The sequence below is a fragment of the Aotus nancymaae genome, unplaced genomic scaffold, assembly GCF_030222135.1.
Source record: "Aotus nancymaae isolate 86718 unplaced genomic scaffold, 86718_ANA_hifiasm-v0.15.2.pri h1tg000117l, whole genome shotgun sequence".
Taxonomy (NCBI): domain Eukaryota; kingdom Metazoa; phylum Chordata; class Mammalia; order Primates; family Aotidae; genus Aotus; species Aotus nancymaae.
This window is the reverse complement of record NW_026988532.1, coordinates 1,890,054-1,905,052: the sequence shown is the minus strand read 5'-3', so window position 1 is coordinate 1,905,052 and position 14,999 is coordinate 1,890,054. Positions and strand designations below refer to the sequence as shown.

General features: G+C 32.5%; 1 long non-coding RNA gene across 1 annotated transcript in view; it reads left to right on the top strand.

Annotated features, from left to right (window-relative positions):
• The first annotated feature begins 13,727 nt into the window (after positions 1–13,727).
• LOC110567453 (uncharacterized) overlaps positions 13,728–14,999 on the top strand; it is a 68,165-nt gene continuing 66,893 nt past the window's right edge. The window contains exon 1 of the long non-coding RNA XR_002477865.2: positions 13,728–13,811. This is a non-coding gene — a long non-coding RNA (uncharacterized LOC110567453). The remainder of the gene's footprint in view (positions 13,812–14,999) is intronic.

Sequence of the window (14,999 nt, the reverse complement as noted above, 5' to 3'; positions counted from 1 at the left end):
AGGTACACACTCCATAAATACTTCTGAGTAAATGAATAATCATATTTCTGCCATATACTAAAAACTAGCTTTATCTTAAGTTCACTTTTCTTGTTTTATAAAGAATCCTATATTAGTACCATGGACATTTTTCCAAATTCAATTAATGTTAAACAATGAGCTTTAAGGGAAAAACTGAATAATAATTTTAATCATAAAACTTTCTTATATGTACAAAACACTAATTTAATTTTGTGAGAACTAATTTTCTAATGTAAATTTAATTTACATTAAGTTTAGGGAAATAAGAACCCTTAAAATTGTAGCAATATAAAAGTTATTTGAATAAGTAGAATCACATTCTCTAACTATCCCAAATTAGCTTTCATTCATGACTCACCACAGTCAAAATTATAATACTTATTAGATTAAGGGATTTCTCTTTTGCTCTTTTTTTCCAGGAAGAAAATAATATGATTTTGTTTGTTATTAGTTTACATAATTTCTACACTTAGAATTTTTGATATCTTATTGCAAATATATTTAACTGCCCTGGGAAGCAGGTTACACTCAATCAATCTCTCTTATTCTAGATGTTTCAGTTTAGTTAAAGCAACAGGAAGGCTAAATGAACAGGTATATGGAAATCACTGATTACATTTAGTTAAATTATAATATTAATATGAATAAGCCTTGGGTTGCATTTTAATCTGGTTTCCTAAGATCTTGATCAAATTATTAAATTGCCCATATATATAGTAAATCAGTGTTTTCTAAAGTAGATTATATGAAACTCTAGTCACATCAGTAAGTAGTTGCAAAAAGATTTTCTAAAACTAAGTTTTGAAAAACATAATTACATATATATGTGCATATATATATATATATACACACTATAGCATCTCTCTAAGAGATTGAAAAATCTACATTGGCATATTGCAAGTTCTACTATAAATTCTACAATAAAATAAGCCTATTTGTTGTATTCTAATTAATATGTGTTCTGCATTTTGATGACCACAAAGCTCTTTAATATATAAAATGTTAAAATCTCTGAAAAAGTTTTCTTTTTTTTTTTTTGAGACGGAGTTTCGCTCTTGTTACCCAGGCTGGAGTGCAATGGCACAATCTCGGCTCACCGCAACCTCTGCCTCCTGGGTTCAGGCAATTCTGCCTCAGCCTCCTGAGTAGCTGGGATTACAGGCACGCGCCACCGTGCCCAGCTAATTTTTTGTATTTTTAGTAGAGACGGGGTTTCACCATGTTGACCAGGATGGTCTCGATCTCTTGACCTCGTGATCCACCCGTGTCGGCCTCCCAAAGTGCTGGGATTACAGGCGTGAGCCACTGTGCCCGGCAAAAGTTTTCTCTTAAATACACTTTGAAAAAGATCTGTTGGACACATTGGATGATCAATATATGTTTGGGCATTTTATTTATTGATTATAATTATTTATTGAATATCTGCTTTGTATGAGACACTGAGTATATAACGAATGGCATAATAAATTGAAAAGTGCTGTATTATTATAAAATAATATAATCATAATTTATATCTTCTCTTATAGGATGAAATTTTCATATTTTCCATGTATTCTCCTTAACAAAGAATAAGACTTTCAATATGACTATATGAATGCTATCTGTAAAGAATATAAGCTGTCAGTACAAAATTAATATGAAAATCTGAACGTTTTTATATATGCATACTTGTTATATACTTATGATTAGTGCTCTTGCAAGAAAAACATTTGCATTAAGTTCAGAAATATTTCTGATTCAGAACTGAAAGTGCTCTTTGTAGCTAAAAATGAGAAGGAAAAACTTCACTTGAGGCAATTCTTAACATTATTTCAGAGTGTGGAAAGAAATTTTAGGAAACCCAAGGTCACATTTTAGTGTGACCAAATGGTAAAAGATGCAATTTTTATATTCATTGGCACTTTATGAGAATGCTTCTTTAAATTCTGCTTGTATTAATGGATTGTAATTTTAGAAATAGCGTAAACAAAAATGTGCTTCTTACAAAATACACTCATGATAATATCTAAGATTTTTTTTTTTTTTGAGACAGAGTCTCACACTGTTGCCCAGGCTGGAGTGCAGTGGCATGATCTCAGCTCACTGCAACCTCCGCCTCCCAGGTTCAAGTGATTCTCCTGCCTCAGCCTCCCAAGTAGCTGGGATTACAGGTGCCGGCCACCATGCCCAGCTAAATTTTTTTTTTTGTATTTTTAGTAGAGACAGGATTTCACTGTGTTAGCCAGGCTGATCTCAAACTCCTGACCTCGTGATCTGTCTGCCTCAGCCTCCCAAAGTGCTGGGATTAGAGGCGTGAGCCACCATGCCTGGCCAAACGTTATTTTTTAATTTATGTATGTTACATACAATTTTTATAGATTTTTTAATAGAATAAGCCTTATAATACCAACCAGTAAGGTGAGTACAATCCTGTAGAGCATCCTTACAATTCAAACTGTGATATCTATTACAGAAAAAACAATGGGGTCCTCAAAAACTCTGTATGCCAGTGTTGAGCAGATTTAAAATTAAGTGATCAATTCCAGTTCCACTAACATTTATGTGTAGTTAAAACTATTCTTTTTTTTTCTGAAAGATGTCTGAAATTAGGTAACATAACAGACATCTACATCATATCCTCTAACATATTTACTTATGTCCTCCAATGTTTTTTGGTATTTTTAATGCCTTAGATCATTTAATTTTTACACTTCTTTGATATTTTGAGTTTATACAGAGTTGCTATTGGTTAATCTGTTAGTATTTTACCTTATGGGTGACCACAGTGACATCTTGGTGCCAAAATATTTGACTAGCTCATAGATTTTACCAAATATCAAGAATACACTAGCAGAAGATAGAACAAAATTTTCTGAGGCAAATATTTTGAAATTAGATATGAGAGTTGATTTGTTCAAGATATTCATATTCATTTATGTGAGAATATTCCTGGCTGCTCTGGTAACAGGAAAAGGCTAAAATTGGAGAGGACTGTGGATTATTCCAATGTAGCAGAAGAATTTAATATGCCATATAGGAGCCTTTTTTAATGCAGGCTTTTAAGTTATGTCCTAAGATGCCTCAGGCCGAGAAATATTTAAAAAAAAAAAAAGAATAAAAAAAATTTGTAAACCAGGACTACATTCTTTTACGGTAACTCTGGATCCCAGTGAGCCAAAAACTTTTAAAATAAAGATTACCTTTTTAGGTGCATGCTTATGTATGTGAAGTGCCACCATGCTCTATAATCATAAGAATCAATTAGTACTTATTTAATCCCACAATGTTTGTGATACTCTCTAATTAGAAAGACTGAATCATGAAAATTTCATTTTGGATAGCAGATTAAAGTAAAAGTTAATTTAGAGTAGAAACAACTTGCATCATTTACCTATTTTCATTATTTAAAAAAGAAGTCAAAATAGTGGTAGTGGGAGAAATATAGAGAAGAAGAGGAGGAAAAGAGCTAAGGAGTTCAGAAGGACAACACAAAAAAAGCCTGGGAAAACACACATGATTGATAAGTGCCACAAGTATCTTAACAAACAATAATTAAAATGAAAAATGGAAATGGGAAACATCCAGACAGTTCTTACTAATTTTCACTTTGAGTGAAATACTAAAAATAGAGTGAGAGAAAAAGACTTTTGGAGTTTCCAGTCCTTCTATAGTGAGTGGTCTGTAGGAAAAAATCTTAACTTCACCAGGATAGATGTCAAGAAACATCAGATAGCTAAAATTTCCTCTGATAGAGAATTCATGATGGTTATTATCTCCTCAAAAGAACAAACAGCTATCAGTGCAGCTGAGGAAACATTCCCAAACTGGACCACATGCAGTATTTCAGTTAAGATATTTCCAACTTCTAAGCTATCATGTTCCTTGGGAACATGGAGAAATATTTATAACTAAAACATCTTCCTTTTTATTGTTCTTTGGCACCGACACTTCTGGAAAATAGAGCTCTCTTCATTGGTGCTTCCTTTCTCTAAGTATTAGGCAGGGGCATGTGAGTGCTGAAAATTTCCTCCTAGGTGTCATTCATCCTATCTGTGTGCTTACATCTAGCTTTGGGAAATGTCAGTAGAATCCATGCTGTCTAGTCCATTTTCTGCTGCTGTAACAGAACATCTAAAACTGAGTAATCTACAATGAACAGAAATTTAACTTTTCACAGTTCTGCAGGCAGTCCAAAATCAAGATGCCAGTATCTTGCAAGGGCCTTCTTGCTATTTCATCACATAGCAGAAGAAGGAAGGGCAAAGAGGCAGAAGAGGGTGAAACTTGACCTTTTACAACAGAATTAATTCCATGCATGAGGGCAGACCCCCTCACAGCTTTTTCACCTCCTTACACCACCACAGTGGCACCCAAATTTCAACATGAGTTTTTTTGCCTCCATCTCCCCCAAATTCATGAACTTCTCACATACAAAATGCATTCATTCCATCACAGTAGCCCCAAAACTCTTAAGCTGCACCAACTCAAAAGTTGCGAGTCTCATCTAAACATCATATGAAGGAGACTCAAGGTACAATTCTTCTTGAGGCAAAATCTTGTCCATCTGTGAGCCTATAAAATCCAAACAAGTAATGTGCTTTCAAAATACAGTGATGGGATAGCTTTGCCTTCCATAGAGGCCTTGATCACCGATACAGTTCAGCCAAGTTCTTTGTCATTTCATAATAAGGATGGTCTTTCTTTCTAGTTTCAAATAATTTCTTCCTCATTTTTGTCTGAGAATTCATCAGAATTGTCTGAACCATCTATATTTATTCCCAAAATTCTGATCACAATCACCTAAGTAATCTCCGATACTTCCTACAGCACTTTTTTTTATTTTTTTCAGCCCTCACCAGAATTGCCATTAATTCTCCAATCACAGCAATATAGGCTTCATCCAGCATTCAGTTCTAGAAAAAGTTACAGTTTCTAGCTGACGCTTTTCCAACCTCTACCCATTACCCAGTTCCAAAGTTGCTTTTACATTTTCAGGTATTTATTATAACAACATCCTACTTCTTTGATATAAATTTTTATCTTAATCTGTTTTGTGCTGCTATAACAGAATATGTAAAACTGGGTAATTTATAAAGAACAGAAAACTATTGGCTCACAGTGCTAGAGGCTATGAAGTCTGAGATAAAGGCATTTGGAGTTTTGGGGTCTCAATCTCCACTTTCAAGATGGCACCCTAAATGCTATATGCTCTGAGGAAGAGGAAAGCTGTTCCTCACATGGCAGAAGAGCAGAAGAGAGAAAACCCACTCCTACAAGCGCTTTTTTTAGTGGCATTAATCTATGCATGATAATGGATGCTTTTGAACTACCTAAACAACACCTATTTGGTCCCATCTCCGAAAACTGTTGCATTGGGAATTAATCTTCCAATACATGAATTTGGAGGGGATAAAAACATTTAAACCATAACAGTAGTAATAATGGGTTGTCCTATGATATTAATGATTGCTTGGAAGCCCCACCTAAATCTCTTTTCAGAAGGGCACTCATTCTCCTACATACCAGGAGAGTTGACTGCTGCTGGTTCATAGATGAGAAACACTTTGGGAATGGAACTCAGCAGAAAGAAGCTTGAACCCAATTTGCGACAACTCAGTAGGGCCTTCTCAGGCCCAGAGCTCCCCTTGGAGCTAACTTAGATCTATGTCGACAGCTGCATCCCAGCCTACCCAAATGCCTCTGCCTAATCTTGCTTCCTTTACTCACTCACAGCTTTCTTCCCTAGAGCACTTCTCAATAAACCTTCTAAATGCAAATCTTAATCCAAAAGTCTGTTTCCCTGGGGACATACGTCAAGACGGGCCTCAGTTTCCTAAACAGTAAAGTGAGAGCCTTTGGTATGATCATCTTTAAGATACCTCCTCGATTTAGCATTCTACACTTCTAAACCATAGTTCCTCAATTACCTTTCACAGTTACAATTGCTTACTTCATTCTAGTATGGACTAAGAAAATTGATTTATTGATTATAATCACTAAATAAAATTTTCTTCTTCCAATCTGTATAAACTATATAATTGTTTAAATTTGCATAAATTTAAGGGGTACAAATTCAGTTTTGATGCATGGATATATTGCATAGTAGTGAAGCGGGCTTTTAGGGTAACCATTACCTGAATAGTATACATTACATCTATTAAGTAATTTCTCATCTCTCAGTCTCTTACCCTGATTTTCTACTAAGAGTGTGAGTTTTGGTGGTCTTTTAGTTAGCATAGGTTCTACATAAAGAGATTTTTTTTTTAATTACTCCAGGTTTTGGAGTACCTTCTGGCTAATTTGTACAGTGGATAATGACTATAAAATAATTACGATTTATTTTGAGCACAAATACTATGTAAATGCTAGGAAACACATAACAAATAGAAACATCTACACTAACAGCTTTCACAATTTAGAAAAGGCATGCTTGAAGAACATTTTTGGAAATTGCTGTGACAAAAGTGGTAATATACAGAGTAGTACAATTATGCATTCAGTATTAAGAATATTTTGTTATAAAATTTAACATTTTATAAAGTAGAAAAATAAACATAGAAATAATTTAAACATTAAGAATTGAAAAAAAATTTTTTATAAATGGAGATACCTAGAATAAGAATATTCAAATAATCAAAACATTTTCTTTGTAGATCATTCTTAAAGAAGATGTTAATATTTTAATGAATCTCTAGAAAGTCAGTGAAAACATGGAGAAAGGACACAGAGAGGGGTTTTAAAATGTAAGAGAGGTTCAAAAGTACTCCTGATGCATACTGTAGAACCGCAATATAAATGAAATATGTAGCTTCTTAAGAAACCACTTTTCTTAAAGGTTGATGCATAGTTACTATAAATTTCAATTTTTTAAGATGCATTTAAAGAATCTAGTGAAGTTTTACAGGTTAGATTATATTTTTGCAATCACATCAATGATAGAATAATTCACAAGATCCGTAATGTTAGTGCTACCTTCTACTATAAATGTTGATATTTCAAAGTCATTTAACTTCCAGAAAAGGCAATTTTCAGAGTAGCCACAGTTCCCAATGCCTCTTCTATGGATTTTAAGTTCTATAGTATAAATGATCCATTGCACAAAAATGCCACAGGCTCAGGACTGTGAATTCTTGCAGCCATCAAAAGTTTTACCTGCTAAAATTATATGATTAGAGACTGACTGGTTCCAGGAATAGGGACAAATACAGAAAACTCCTTATTGCTTTTGAGAAGGACACATTCAAATGATAAATCTAGCTCAATCAGCTGAACTATAGTGACCCTATTCATAGGTTCTTAAGTAACAGGAGGATTGACTATATAAGACATTTGTTACTAGTCTCTCTATTTTAAAATGTGCAAACAAAATCAACAGTTATTTTTATTTGAGTAAATAATGTGTCCTCCAAAGAAGAGACCAAAATGAGTACGGTTAAAAAAAATAAAACTCAATCTTACTCTAAGAATTATAAATGACAGGAAATAGTTATGTTGCTTATGAAAAAAAGCATTCTAAAAAAAGCATGATTGAATTTAATCTATCAAACATATATAAATCCTTCGTGAAAAACAATTTATTTTACTTTTCAATACCTTTAACAATGAGGTAAAATGATTTATGCTGGCCATAGATAACGTTTTTATTTTTAAACCAACTTAGAATATTGCCATACTCTGGGATTTATTGTATTTTGTGATGTTCCTAGAGTCTTTTTGATATTTTCTTCATTTAGTCTGAACGTTTTGATATCTAAAAGTAGAAACTAACTGTCAGCAACTTGGAAGTAAAACTGCAGTAGAAATAAAACAGAAAAACCCCATGTAATTTCAAAATAATTTCAACCTCAACTTTTTTAAACTGGATACTATCCTAATAAATATGAGGATTCTTGTTTGCTCTTTATTCTATCTTTTTCCTTTGTGTTTTTTGTCACTCAAAAAAAGCAAAACAATGACACCAAACATAGAAAATTAAATTTACTTTTAAAATTATAACTCAAGCTGAAAACACAATACTTATAATTGTATTTTTATCAAATAAATTCAAAAATCATAGATTAAAAAATAGTGTATGTCACATAATTATTACTCAGTAAATTTTATTGAATGAGCACATGAGTTTAATTTAGTATGGTTCATATTATACAATTCTAATGATATTTATTAATCAAAGGAAAAATATTTTCCTTAACATTTTTTACATCAGGGTAGTATGATGCCTGCATACAAAAGCTACCCATTTGAGAAACAGATTAAACTTTTATATTAAAGGCATTGCATTTCCCAATTGGGAAATCATTCCAGAGATCTCAAAACAAATATCCTCTGTCAGTTATCTAATTTAGATACCTCAGTTCTCACCATGATCTTTCCTTAGTTCCAAATTATCTTTCCTTAGTTCCAAAGATGTATGAGCTCAGAGATTTTACTATGTCTTTCTCAGATTCATTGTTCTCATCTTTAAAAAGCAGATTGTTAACACCTACTGTGCTAATTACCAATTTATTGTCTCTCAGCTCCAAGTTCATGCTTCATTGCCTTTCATGTGAAAATGTAACCGGGTCCTTTAAATAGCTTACCTTTGCCAGCTGCCAGTAAAGAGTGCTTGAGAGATGTTGCAGACAGAATGGGTTTTCCTTGTTGGTTCTAGTGTATCTTTCTACAGGCTCTTGCAGCAAGTGTAACTCCTCCACTGCCCAGTTCCTGCAGGCACCACACCTTCTCAAGCATCTGGCTCTCCCAGGGCAAGGCTGCCAGTAGCAGTTTCATCAGTTATCTCCAGCAAAACATCTCCACCTGAATAGTCTTTTCCTAGCACTCAAAAGAACAAATCTTCAGCAAGTTCAATCACCCTGATATTACTGCAACTTTTCAGCTCTTCAGTGAACAGAACTCTCACTGGAAAGCTCTGTATCTCAGCCCTGGGAGCAAGGTTTTCACTGGGTGTCTTTCTTAATCGTGGAGGTAGCAGCTTCTCTATATCTGTTATTATTGTATGTTTTAGAATTTTCTTTATTTTTGCTAGATAACACCTTCTTATTTCATTCTCCTGTTCTACTGAATAATCATCTGCATTAAACTTGGACTCATCTATCTTATATTACTTAACGATTATGCGTACTTAGCACAGGAAAACTCTGTGATATGTAACAGGTATTCCATGACTACTATTTATCTTTCTGTCCTTGGATTTTCAGTATCATTACATCAATCTCATATTTGTCCTATTAAAAATTTGCTAAATATTAGATATGTTACATTTATGCAGAATGGCAGTCTGTCAACATGGATTAAGTTTACTGGAAAATTGACAGTAAGAAGGACTCCAAGGTGGAGTGTGTGTGAACAACTACACTTTAGAGTAAGATTCTGACAGGGTAATTTTCTATTACTAATATCTTTCTTCCCTTGCTGTATTTGTTCATGGAACCTATGTGTCAATCATTACAGTAAGTACTAGGTGAATCAGAATAAGAGGGAACTCAGGGTGCAATAATATTAGAGAAAAGTAAAAATATAAATGAAATGTAGTACAATAATTAAAATAAGGGAAGTAATAATAATAATTAGCAAAATACATAGCAAAGTCTCCCAATCCTACTTTTGTATATGAAAGATAATGGTGGGGGCAATGAGGAAAGGATTGGCTCAGAGAAGGCTTCCTAAAGAAGGAATTTTCTGAAAGTTTCTGAATTTTCTGAAATGATAAAGATAGGCTCAGTCACCTAAGTACTACTGGTCTGCCATTCTAAGTTGTCTGAGTTTTCAACTACCAGGGCATGGAAGGGGCCAAGGATATCAGTCCACAAAATGACATCATAAGAGTTATATTTTTAGAAGATTATAACAATAAAGAGAAATTTTTGGAGAGTCACACAGAGGAAACCAGGAAGTAGAGGTTAGGAGATATATAACAAGAGTAAGGTCTAAAATAAGGTGGAAAGAACAAAGGAAGAAGATTAAAAAGACATTTGGGAAATAGAATCAAAGCTGTTAGTTAACAATTGCATGGAATAATGGAGACAGGAAGGAGTCAGTGCTGACTCCTAAGGTTGTGATTTAGGCAATAGGTAAAATGATATCAGGTGGGAGGGGAAATTGAAAAGCGGATGATATGTGTGGGTGGTGGGAAAAAGATGATTGTTCATTGTTGAACTGGTTAAATTTAAATACAAGATATTCATTGTACATAGTAGGCATTTAGAGATTTTTATTTAACATTCAAGAGTGATTTAGGTGAGTCTACATGATATGTATTAACTTGTCATCAGTATATTTTATGTACGTGGAATAAAAAAATTATGTGCATGATGAAGTCAGCTCTCTGTGTCATTGGTTCCACATCCCATGGATTCATCCAATTGTGGATAAAAAGTATTCAAAAAAAAGATGGATGATTGTGTCTGAACTGAAAATGTTCAGACTTTTTTTTCACTATTCCCTAAAGAATATAATAACTATTTACATAGCATTCACATTGTGTCAGATACTATAAGTAATCTAGAGATAATTTAAAATATAAGGGATGGTGTTCCATGCAAGTTTAAATAAGGGACTTGAGAAAGTGTGAATTTTGATATCCACTGATGTTCTGCAACCAATCCCCCACAGATACTGAGGAACGACTGTAATTTAGAAAACTGGGAGAAGCTGTCTGAGTAGACTATTTACACGATAATGCTGCACTGACAACCTAAAGATTTTAGTGGTTTGCAACAATAGCATTTTTTTTCTTTTTTTTTTTTTTTTGGCTCTTGACTCTGTGTATGAACCAAGACTCAGCTGATACAGGTTGTGCATAGTTGGGATTGCTCCAAGATGCAGATTGGGTCTGGGGCTGCTTTATGTATCTCAGCTGCTTTAGATCAGTGGTTAATCAAAGCAGGTGTTTCTCATGGCAAAGGGCAGGAGTGAAAACAGGTAAGCCAAAACGTGAAAGCGTATTTCAAGGCTCTGCTCACATCATAGCTCTTAACATCACTATGGCCAAAGCAAGTCTTGTGGCCAAACTAGAAACCAAGAGGCAAGAGACAGTATAGACTCTACATGTTTTACAAAGTGGAAAGAATAGATACTTTATTGCAGGTAATTCATTGTTTTTGGTGAGTTGAATTTTTACTGGGCCTAAGAATAAAGGCAGTAGAAGGGAGGCTTGAAAAGTGTGGTAAAGCCTAAGGGAAAATGCGTTTTGTTCAAGAGGAGAACATTTGGAAGGATTTCCAAAAAAACTCTGAGGAATAAGAGACAGGTGGAAATCTAGTTTACTCTTGTACTAAGACAAAACGTCATATGGATCTGTGAGTCCTGCTCTGACTTTGGTAAATGTTTATAACTTTTGGACTCTTGCTGTGATGTAGGTTTTTTTTGCTTAATACTATTCTTTCAGTGCTTGTATATATTAATTTGTATTACTTGTGGTTGTACGTCAATATTCTCACAATGCAATTACATTTTAGACATCTTGATAGTTCAGACTGAGTTTCACAACAATTTGTTACACCAACAGTAATTTGTCTTTACTCCTAAGGATGTTTAACAATGTTTATACACCCATTAAAAATAGAATGAGATAATGTAAACAAGTACTTAGCACAATGTGTCATAGAGAATGATTGTTCAATAGTTCTTACTTTTCTTCTCATTATACCTACAAATATTACATCAAAGAATAAATTGAGGAAAACAAGGTAAGCAATTAGGTAATCAATGGCAATTAGGTTTCCCATGGTTAACTTTTATTATTTCATTTTGAAGTAGAAAATATGATAATTTAATGTAAAAACAAAACAAATTAGAAAAAGAATAAGGAATATGTACATTTACATAAACTTAAAAGGTACATTTACATAAACATAAAACTTAAAATTTTACAGTCTAAAATGATACTGTATATTGCTGAAAGGATACATAGAAAAATATTTTTAAAAGACACGTAATAAATGTGGGACAATCCTCTCTGAGAGGAAAGGAAATAGAAATGAAGCAGGATATAGATACAACTGCAATGGTATGTGTAATATTTTATTTTTTAAAAGGATTTCAACAAATACGGCAATTATAAGAAGCCTACATTTGTTAAATCTGGGTGGTAGACATGTGAGTGTTCTTCATATTATTCTCTCTAATATATTAATAAAAATAACATTTCATCATTTTCAAAATTGGAGGAAAGTAATCCATAACAATAAGTATATAAAATAAGAGTAAAAAATATTTTAGAAAGGCAAATTACAAATAAATTTTATCTAGCATTTAATACATAACCTGTATTTTTTAGAACTTTAATTGCTTAGGTCCTGATGTGAGTATTATGAAATTTTTGCTATGAGATAAGTGCTGAAGTGAAGAATAAAAGAAAAAGATTAGATTTCAAATATTTTATTAAGATTTTAGCTTAATTAGTAGGTGAAATTTGACCAGTTTTAATAAGATTAAAGTGTGTCTGAATACTAGCAAAAGTACTTTATTAAAGTACTTCATTTAGTATGATTAGAAGATCCATAAAACTATTTATATAGAGAAACTCAAAAAAAATTGCAGTCAGTATTTCTTGGATTGATAATGTGTGAGCCTGCTTAAATTTTATCATGTTTTTAACTGAAGAAAAATATTTACACAGTAGAATACATAATTTTAATTACACAACTTGATGAGATTTGAGAAATGAACATATTAATGTAATCAGCACCTAAATCAGACATCAAACAGTTCCATCATCCCAGAAAGTTTCCCATATCCCATTAAAATTAATTTCCAACCCCTTAGAGGCAAAGCCTTGTTCTAATTTTTAATACCATGGGTTAGTTTTGCCTGTTCTGGAACTTCACATACAGTAATAAGAGTATACACTCATTTTTATCTGGATTACTTTGCTCAACATAATGATTTTAAGAGTTACCTATTATGTAGCATATATCAGGAGTCTAATATTCAATGTCTAAGAAATAGACATTAAAATTTAAATTTAAATGACACAAAATTTAATGTCTAAGAAAGCAATATTTCATTGTAGGACTATATTACCATTTGTTTATTTATACATCTTTTATAATTGGTTGTTTCCAATTTTTAGTTATTGTAAATCAAGTTGCCACAAACATTCTATGTCTTTTTGTGCTACATGTTTTCATTTCTCTTGAGTAAATAAGTAAGACTACAATTCCTGGGTGGATTCAGTTTTAAATTTATAAGAAACTGCCAAAGACTTTCAAAGTGGATGTACAATTTTACACTTCCACATAGGGTGAAAGACTTCCAGTTCTATGTTATCACCAACATTTAGTATTGTTAATATATTAATGTTTAGCCACTCTCATGAATTTATCTTATTTCCTTATATTTTCTGTTGTGAGATATCTCCTCTATTATTTACCCTATGTTTTAATTAAATTATCTTTTTAATTGATATTTTATTATTGATATATTTATATTATTTCAATATAGAAATTCTTTGTCAGGTACTAAAAGTATTTTCTATGAGTATGTGACTTGAGTTTTGATTTTCTTTAGAATGTCTTTTGATGAGAAGAATTTTGTGATTTTTTTTTTTTAATTCCATCCCTCAGGTTGGAGTGTAGTGACATGATAATAGTTTACTGAAGGCTCCAACTCCTGGAGTCAAGTGATTCTCCTGCTTCAGTCTCCTAAGCACCTGGGACTATAGGCATGTGCTACTATGCCTAGATAATTAATTTTTTTTTTTTTTTTTTTTTTTTTTTTTTAGAGACCTGTTTAGCTATTTCCCAGACAGTTCTCAAACTCCTGCCTCAAGGGGTCCTCCTGCCTCAGCCTCCTGATAGCCGGAATTACAGGTACAAGCCATCGAGAGATTTTTTTAATTTTGATGAATCATAATGAATCTCTTTTTTCTCTTTATTTTTTGTTTGGTAACATCTGTAAGTGTATATAAAGTTTATTTATCACAAAAAGTACCTATCTGGATCTTTTTTCCAGTCTATAAGTCTCTGCCTTTTATGTGGAGTATTTTGCCTATGTATATTTAATATAATTGTTTATGTGGTTGGATTTAGGTCTGTCATTGTGCCAGTCAACCTCTATTTGTCTCATTTTTGTTGTTTTTGTGCTACATTTCTCATTTTGTCTTTCTTTAATTAGATAGTCATGGTATTCTATTTTAATTCCTTTACTAGACTTTTCACTATGTATATTTTTATTATTAGATTTTTAGTGGCTACTTTAAGAATTATAATATGTGATCACATCACTTAAAATTTAAGAATTTTCCAGGTAACTTCCACTTGCCTTCTAGCCTTTGTGTTATTGTTTCTATATATTTTACAACTATATACCTAATAAAACCTATTATACTGTTACTATTTTTATTTGGTTTTAGATAATTGGTTTCCTTCAAATAAAATTTAAGGAGAGAAAAAAGGAAGCTTGTTACATTTATCTGCATATCAGCCATTTCTGTAAAAACAGTTTTCCTCTACTAGTATTCTACTTTATTTTAAAGAAGAGGTTTTTCTTATTATACAAATCTTCTTTTAATTAATTGTTTCAGCTTTTGTTTGACTTATATATTTTCCTTTATTTAAGTCTCATAGTCCTGTGTTGCTTCTTGTTCAATGCCTGAAAAGAGTTGAATCATTTATTTTATCCAGATGTATGAACGTTTTTAATGGAGGTCTAGTCTGGCTACCAGTCAGGGCTGGTCATGGCTAGAAGTAGAATACATCATTTTTATTTTATAATCACAAATGATTCTTATCACTGTACTGTAAGGAACAATGGCAAAAAAAGATCTGCAAATGGCCCTGGACTTCTAATTCTGAAGATTACACATGAATTAATTATTGGAACTGTGTGTATGAAAAGGGGCTAATTTAACATGCTTTTGTCAGTAAGAAATAAGACAAATAATTTAGGCATACTTCTTTTCATAAGATAAATGAGACTTGAGTTCCTATTATTAGATCCTTCTACAAAAATAAAAGAATTCTTTTCTTTTTAAAGATTATACATGACTTTCTTTGTAC